General features: G+C 48.7%; 1 protein-coding gene across 1 annotated transcript in view; it reads right to left on the bottom strand.

Annotated features, from left to right (window-relative positions):
* BDNF (brain derived neurotrophic factor) overlaps nucleotides 1–8,838 on the bottom strand; it is a 40,715-nt gene that overhangs the window by 30,991 nt on the left and 886 nt on the right. The window lies entirely within an intron of this gene.

The following is an 8,838-nucleotide window of genomic DNA, read 5'->3' on the forward strand; positions in this document are numbered from 1 at the left end:
TATAAATAACCTGCTAGATTCTTCAGATAAATGCTAACAGCCTTCCATCACTTTGTTTTTTTGTGTTTCTTTTTTTTTTTTTTTTTGCATTGGTACAATAAATAGGTCTTTGGGAGTATTCTCAGATTCTGAAAGCGCATCCCTTCTATACGTGCTTGAACCATTTGAACCATACAACCCTATAATTTTCCTTCCCTATCACTTGCCTACCTATGTTACCATATCCCCATCTAGCCTCTGCCTTGCCAAGCAGTGACAGTGCCTACAGAACAGATAAAGAGAAGATAACTCAGCCACAGCCCAGATGCCTCCTGCTTGACGGTACCACTGGGCTGCCACTGCGGGAGCAGTGCCTGGGGGCACAGGGAGGGCTCATGGCCACAGCTCCATCCCACCACAGCAGTGGTGCTGTGTCCTGGACCAAAGGCTCTGAGCACCTGTGTCTGAGATGCCTACGAGGAGTCAAAGGTGGGGTTGGACAAGACGTGACAAGAGGTTGGCAAAACTTGCAGCGATGCCAAGCGTTCAGGCTGAGCATCTGGAGCACACCAGGCACCTGCCTTGTTTCTTCTCCTCCACCGACCCTTCCATAGGGCTCCTTCCCTCATGTCGCACAACACACCTCCTCTTCCAGGGGCTCTCTGTGTCCTCCCCATCCCTTCCACATGGTTGCTCACATCAGGGGGTCTGCACCCTCCAAACCACCTACTAGCACAGTCCCCCATCCCTCTTATCTCCATTTCTCTGGCTGTGGGAACCGTGTGTGGCTCGTCACCACCTCCAGGTCTGCAGTGAGGGTGAGCAGGAGGCTATTGCTATGCCAGGGGGCATTAATGTTGACCTGCAGTTAGCTCCAGGAGCTTCATGGGGACAGCTGACCCTCTGTGCAGGGTCTCGGGGCTTACCCCAGCCTGCAGGCCACACTGGAAACCCACAGGGAGAGACAGAAAAAGACAAACTGATCCAAACAAGGTTCAGTTCCCCAGTCTGTCCTGGGGGAGCACGCTCTGAAGCCTGCCTGCCACTCAGTTTCTGAGAGGGAGCTGGCATCACACACACCATCCTCACTGTGTTTACAGCCCTGGCAGAGGTGAGCTGGGAAGTTCTGCTGCTGAGGGGGGCCCCAGGCAGCTGTCACACACTAGCAGCAGCTGGTGAAATAGCCTCTGGTGGTCAAGGAGGCGAGTCAGTACATTGCCTTGGTCCTGCCCTATTGCTCTTGGACTGGCTGTTCTGCCAGGGGATGGTATGGACCCAAAAGCAAACAGTTTTTAAAGGTCCATCCTCTTTGACTTTCCTCCTGGCCTGAAATGTACGCCTCACATTAGTCTGAGTTCCCCCCCTTCTTTGTGTGGAAAATCCCTATGGATAAATGAATACGAAATTCTGGGCATTTCAAAATAACTTTCTAGCTTTGCCTTAAAACTGGCTTAGCCTCCTTGTCAGATATTTTGGGTTCCTTAAAATTTGTGAGCCAGCAAAATTTTCTTTAGGGAATGCTGCAGGAAATCTTTGATGGGAAAGTCAATGATAAAAATAACTATTCGGTGCCAAAGGCGGTAGACTGGGGATTAAAAACCCCTCTGAAGTCGGAGACGTTCAGGTCTCTGACAGAGCTCAGAAGAGACGCAAGAAAAGCGGTGGGTATCGTGGGCTATGCCCATGGTTGGGCAGCTGATGACTGAGTCTAGGTGAAGGATTTGGGAAGAGGAAAACAACAGGTGGTGGGCGGGAAAAGGCCGAGAATCAGATCTGCCTGGGGAATAGGTGGTGGATAGAGTGACCGACTGCTGATGTAGGAATGAATACCACAGAGAAAGAGAAGAATCAGGTGAATTTATGATTAAACTCTTACCTCTTGCACCACCAAGGCCTTTGTGAAAGACTTAATGGCAACAAAAAAAACCTAAGAAAAAACCCTAGACTTAAGTACTTGCTCCCTCAGAAGAGGATGAGAGCAAAGCCTGTGACAAATATTCGTCATGTCACTGAGAAAGGTGTTCAAATACCATGATGAATGATGAGTGTGGTATAAGGACTTAGAGTACCTCAGTCAATAAACCAAATTTGGGACACAAAAAGAGATTCATATGGGAAATACTGTGAGATTCACTCCTGTGTGGATGACTGTTTCAATAACCACTAGATACATTATTCTTTTTCTTTTTTTTTTTTCTCTGATGCAATAGATTTTCAGCAATAGAATAAGGGGTATCACACTTCAGGCTACAGCGAGCGACATGTACAGAAGTGAAAGACATCCAAGATGTATCATCATCCACTGGAAAATTCCAAACCCAGAACTTAGCCTCGCATAAAAACCGCTAGGGCTTTTTGTTTTCCTGGCCAATGCTATTTTATCAGATACCTGTTTACAAAATTCAGCTAAATACCCTCTCAGATGGTTTGATAAACTTTTGGCAGATGTGAATGAACATGTATTTGACAGAGCCAGCTCACCACCTAAGCAGCTCCAGTCTCTTGACCCCTGCTCATGACTCTCACTGCAGCCCATTCTCATTAGAGTTGGTCAGGTTTCAAAAGGTATTTGCTGTCAGAAATCAGCTGCCTTTTTTTTCCTCTCTTTTTTTTCACTCCTTTTCTTTTGATAACCACCTGTTTCCCTGAATCCATTATCTTTTCATTATATATTTTGTTTTGAATCTGAATATTTTATCAAAAAGTCATTGTCGGACTTTTGAAGATAGCTTCAGCGGGAAATACTGAAAGCCTATTTAAAACGCTCTGTAAAACAATATAGAACTGAGTTTGTGTTGAAAATATTGGGGGAAAAAAGATAATTTTGAAATGTCAAATATTTTCACAACTCTGTCTGCCTCGTCAGCATGCAGCCTCTTCTGGTTGTTCAGGGAAAAACCTTAATGGGAGCTAAATGGTAGACACACAACAACCAGTGGGCCACCATACAACCTTCTTCCACCGCTATTGTTTTAAGGAGTTAAATATGTAAAAAAATAAAGAAACCTGAATGGAGGATCAGGGCTAAAGTCAATGCTATGACATTTCTACAGCTGTACAGGTTTAGTGTCTCTAACATCACAATAACATACTGCAAGAGTGAGGAGGTTAAGCTATGCTGCTATGTCTTAGGTGCGAGCAGACCCAACCTAGACAGCTTCCATCATTCTTTTACCACTCACAAGTGCTTCTTAAAAAATTTCTACTTATAAAGAGGCTTGAACGTAATTTTAAAGTTAATTTTAATTTATGGTATTTTTCAGTGCTCAGAGAGGAGTTTGATAACATCTCTGTATTGTTGATGAACAAACTGAGGTAAAAGAATTGGAAAGATTGCCCGTACCACACACGAGCCATATAGAAACTAGACTTTACACCCTGTAGGTTATTAATGGAAGCAGCTGAGGACCCAGCCTCACTGGTCTTCCCTCCTGTCTGTCTTAAAACAGGCTGTATGACCACGCATACAAAGCAAAGCCCCAAGCACTGCCCACATTCTTCGGCTCCTGCCAGACAGATGAGAGAAGGGTTAATCCAAAGCCTTCCCACTGCCAGGGTTCCTTCCTCCTCAACATGCCTCAACTCTTTTTTTTAAACTGCTTCAGCTTGTATTTGACCATTTGTTATAATAATGGAGTCTAGTGAGATGCTTGTGGCCCCATAAACTTCAGACATAATTTTAACTATGTCAGCTTTAAAAAGTCAGTATCTGCCTCATCAAAGGGCAATCTTGTCCAATGTGGGTGTCTGTACCAATTGTGTTTTGAACTGCAGCAATAATCCAACCAAACCATGCGAAGAGCTTTTCTACACCCACATTTCTTAATTATCATCATGAGACTGAGGTAGCCGAGACCAGATCTATAATGTTTTCTGGATGTCAAAATGCCCACACACCTTCTGTAATCCTTGTGCTACCAGCCCCCTTTCATATTGCATTTTAGCTGGTCCATCTAATTATCTATTACCACAACTGTTTACTGCGTTATTGCAGAGTCTCACAAAGGCTCGTCAGGAGGAAAGGGCTCTGTTTAAGAAAAAGGAAACAACTGTCTGATGAGACCGCCCTAGCTGCACAACCCTATAAACATTTTAGTGGATGATAACCCCCTCTTCGCCCCTTTCAGAAATGAACCTTTTTTTTTTTTTAATTATTTCTTACAGTCCAGTGAGACCTAGGGCTTTAAAAGTCTCTGCATACATCGCATCCATAAACAATGTATTTTCTTGGGAGGTTTGGGGTCTGCTGTTGGAAAGTTTGGAGAATAAATAAGTTCATTATTTTCACATGTGCTACAGTCAATAAAGATGTGAAATAGGAAAGTAGCGAAAATGTTATGACTTAATGAACACTTTGCGTAATCATTCTTGCCAAATGTCAAAATAAATTGGAGGCCAGAGTGTACGGTTTACGCTTGTTAAATTGGGGTTTTGTGTGCTATTTTGGGGAAGGAAAAAACAAAACAAAAAAAGACCAGACCACGAAAAGGCAGGGGGAAGAGAAAGTGTACACTTGGCCACTCACAGCAAGACCATTAGAGTCCCACCGCTGATATTCCCCACGGGAGACCATACAACAGCCTGGGACTGCGGGGAAGCCACTTACCGACAGTGAAGCTGCCTCTACGGCCAGTGTCCCAGCCCAGAGGCTCTGCACTGGCCAAGAAGGAGCAGGAACCAAACCCCAGCAGCCCAGTTTACACCCTGGGCTGGACCTGGCTAATCCCTGCCTCCCTGGGAAGCAGCTTGATGCTGTCACATCCATTTGCACCTTCAAAAGACAGTTTTCATCAGGAGACTGAGTTTGTGCTCTGCCAGGAAGTTCAAATGACAACGGGAATAAGGTGACTGGAGCCAGATTTCGCTTTTGCTAGAGGCTGAAATGTGAAATGTCTGTCCGCTTTACAGCTATCCCATCGGATCCAGTTTTGGCATAGAGCTACTAAGAAATGCAGCTTTTGCCTCTGTTATGCAAAGACTTCTGCTCGTCCAAGCCACGAGTACCTTGAAAGCTCTGAGTTTAGAAACATCTACACGGCTAAGGACCCGACTGTTTGAACACCGAAGCGTGTCACAGCTATTTTCCCTTTGAGATTGCCTCAGGAAAAGACCAATTAGGATTACGTGATAAGTAAAATTGCTCCCATACTTAAGTGATTAGGAAAATAGGTCTCTCAAACTGCCTGTTCAAAAGGAGATAAAAGCAATATTGTCCTTTTGTGGTTAGATTTTAACTTATTTATGTTTTTCCCCATTGAGTACATGTTCTAGCAGCACTGAGAGGCCACAGGCACGTGCTTCTTACTCCACCTCTACTTCTAGTAATGGGAGTGCCACGAAGGTGCCTGCATTTCTTGCCGCCTGCGTGAAATGCGTGGATACATTTATGTGGCTTTCATTTATTTTGTTTCATGACACAGGGAGGGGGGAAAAATCCTTTTCATACACCTACATCTATCACATAGCAACTAAGAATAGAAGCAATATTGAGACAGATGGAAATGTTAACGGTGACAGCTCACAAGCACGAATCACACATTTGTGAAATAATGAAATGGGTGGGCAGTTGTTATATGAACTCCATGTCAGTTGGTATGTTTTCCTGGCTATAAGTTTGCAAGAGTATGTCTCAGATATATTTTCAGTTAATGGGAGAAGTCAGTGCCCTGCCCTGCTGCACACCTTGCCGGCATGTGGGTGTAGGGATTCATTGAGGCTGGCGAGTGGTTTGCACGCAAAACTGCTCATCACGCGCCCCGGGCGCTGCAGGACATCCCCTGACATGTCCCTGCCGTGGCATTTCAGTATTCCTAATGATGTGGTGGGAGAGACACACAAAGGAGGTGTAAAAACGTTTAGAAACCCAAACACAAGGGAAACATGGGATACTCACACTTGCTTCAAAGTCTTCCTTGCAGGGATACAAGTATTACCCTTTTTTAAATGTATCATCTGCCTGTGTTCTGTGGTCCCTATTACTAGCTGAGCTTGCCAGCCACGAACCGGAATGAGGATTACAAAATCAGTCCTGTGTTTCTCAGGTCATTTTCTTTCTAGTTCTTCATGCCCCAAAAGCCACCGTCTCCATTTTAAGGACCACTTTGACAAGCCTGGTTTTGCTAACCCCAGTTTCCCAGCCCCATTCTCAAGTTAGTTCCAAGGGGAGGGAGCTGTGGAAGTATCCATGTGCATTTCACCTTGTGCTACCCGTCTCTTTCCCCAGTGTAGGGAACCTACTAATTTTCAACAACTTTGAGAGGTACTGTTTCTTACGGATGCTGTTTACAGCACTTGACGTGACTATTTTTTGCTAGAGGAATGAACTAGATCTCCCAAAATCTTACGGATGCTCTCTTTGTTTGTGTATCTGATTAAAAATAATTCCAGCAGCTACATCTTCGAGTGCTCAGTGGTGATTTACTACAGTGATTCATGGTAAGACTTACAGCGCTGAGGAAAATCTGTCCCTTGGGATTCATCCACCTTTCCAGAATTTCTCATGGCAGGGCAATCATATGCCACTGTATTTAGGAAGCAACGTGTGGTTACTAAATGGCAGCCAGTCTGCATTTTCCCTGGGCATTTCTGAGAGCTCAACAACATCAGTGCGACAAAGAAACGAAATAAAGGACTTGCTGTACAAAGGCAAATGTGCACATCCAGCCACCTCAGATTAATGAAATGTTAGACATAATCCTCCAGCATACATGCCTGTGAATGGTGGCCACTAAAATAAATAGTGAGAACTATCAGACCATTTGAAATAGGAAATTATTGAATGATGCTGAAAATCAAGCGGCTATCCAAATGGAGAGGTACCGCGAATGACGAACTTGCAGAGGGACCATGCCTACGTCAAATAGCACATTAAATAAAATCTCACACTGGACACAGCCACCTGACAGCCACCAAAGCACTGAAGACAACACTCGTGGTATCAGGTGAAAGAAAAGGAAAACAATAAAAAAGAAGCAAGAAAGACTGCCACGTCAAAACTTTGCAAGTGGAAGAGATATTTGAAAGAGGTCGGACATTTTACAGTATCATAACCATAAGAGATGAAAGGTGGTGACAAACCACCACCAAAGCGGTGACAGCTCTTGGAGAAATAGTGGATACTAAAAAATCAATAAAGCGACTTGCAGATTAAGGTATGAGTCACCGTGAGCAAATGTGACCAAATACGGCCCAATGTCATTTGTTAGCAGTCGTCCGTCCCATGCGCCTCTGCAGAGAACGATTAGAATTCAACGCAAACACGGCAATAGGGGCAGGAAGGGAAAAATTGGAACCAAGAGGTTTTTACAACTTAGTAAGGAAGTAACAGGTGTAAAAATAAAAGTAGATACGCAGCATTATCCATGGAATGGAAAATTCATGTGAATAGAAGCTCGTCAGCAAACTCCTATGTAATAGGACCATTTATTTGGGGAAGCGGATGGGGTTTAGTAGGGCTCATCACCACTAGATCACAGCAGATGTATTCAAATATTAGCGCTACCACCTGACTTTTTCCAAAGTGAAAAAAGGGCAGAGGACGTTTCATTATGAATTTGATGAAACCGATCCTGCAAACTAGGTGCGTTTGAGTTTCATCCAGGCTGCCGGTGAGTGATGCTCCTGAGACCCGTGTCTTCTCCGGCTAGTTTCAGCCGAGAGATGCCTCTCATCGCACCCTGACAGGCATCCCCGGCAGACGCAACTTCTCCAAGTGGAAATGGAAAAATACACTCGGTAGGGCCTTTCCCCGGGCTCCCACCGAGCGGCGCGGCCGGGCCCGGGGGCGGGGGGGGGGGGCCCGGTGCCGAGCCCAGGCCACCGTTAGCTCATCTCCAGGAGAGAAAGGCGGATGTTTTTCTTCAATGGGAAAAAAAATTAAAAAAAATAACCCCCGCCCCCAGCAGATACTAACGCAGAAGAGACGCCAGGTGACCGACTTTAGGGGAGCTCCGCGCCGGCGCCCCCCCGGTGCCGTCCTGCAGCACCTCCATTTTGGCTGTGCGCGCCGGTGCCGCCGCCCGGCCCGGCCCCGGTGCTGCCCGCGGCACCGTCCGAGGGCTGCTGCCGACGTGCCTCTGCCGGGGGGTGGCACACGACACAAGGGGGGGGGGGGGGGGGAGAGGGGCGGCATCCCCGGCCCCCCCTCCCCGCGCCCCCAGCTCCGCAGGACGGTGCCTCCCGGGGGGAGGCGGTCGCCGTGGCAACCGCGGCGGGGGCGGGCGGGGTAGCGGTGGCGGGGCGGGGGGGACACCGGCGAGGGGAGCCTGGCCCCCGGGCCGGCCCGGCCGGGGCGCACAGAGCCCTGCGCGGCGGGGATGCCGCCCCCTCCCCCGCGGCGGGCGGCCCCGGCGGTGCCAGCCCCCTCCTGCCGGGGGGTTTCCCTCCTCGGCGCCGCTACGTGCGAGCCGGAGCGGGAGCCCGGCGGGAGGCGGGGGCGGCGGGGCCGCGGGATCCTCCCTCCTCCCTCCCTCCCTCCCCGGCGGGGCCCGGCGCCGCAGCGGGGCCGGCCGCGGGGCTCTGCCGCAGGGAGCGCCCGCCGCCCCCGCGCCCTGCCGGGGCTGGGGGCGCCGGAGCCACCCGGCCGCCCCTCGGCTCCCCCGGGGCGGGGAGGGGGGTGGCTCCCGGCGGCCGGGATCCCCCCGGGCGGGGAGGCGCACGCTGGCTGGAGCGGGGCGGCGGAGCCAGCGCGGCTCCGTGCGGACCCTCCTCCGCGGGAGCGCACCCCTCCGCGGCAGCGCGGGTGTGCCGCTGGGGCGGATCAATGCACAGACTCCGTGCAGAGCCGGAGACCCCCCGAGCTTCTCTACCTGCGAGCACTGCTGCTACCGCCGCTGCTCCACCAAACTGCTGACTTTCCAG

The sequence above is a fragment of the Falco biarmicus genome, chromosome 10, assembly GCF_023638135.1.
Source record: "Falco biarmicus isolate bFalBia1 chromosome 10, bFalBia1.pri, whole genome shotgun sequence".
Lineage (NCBI taxonomy): Eukaryota > Metazoa > Chordata > Aves > Falconiformes > Falconidae > Falco > Falco biarmicus.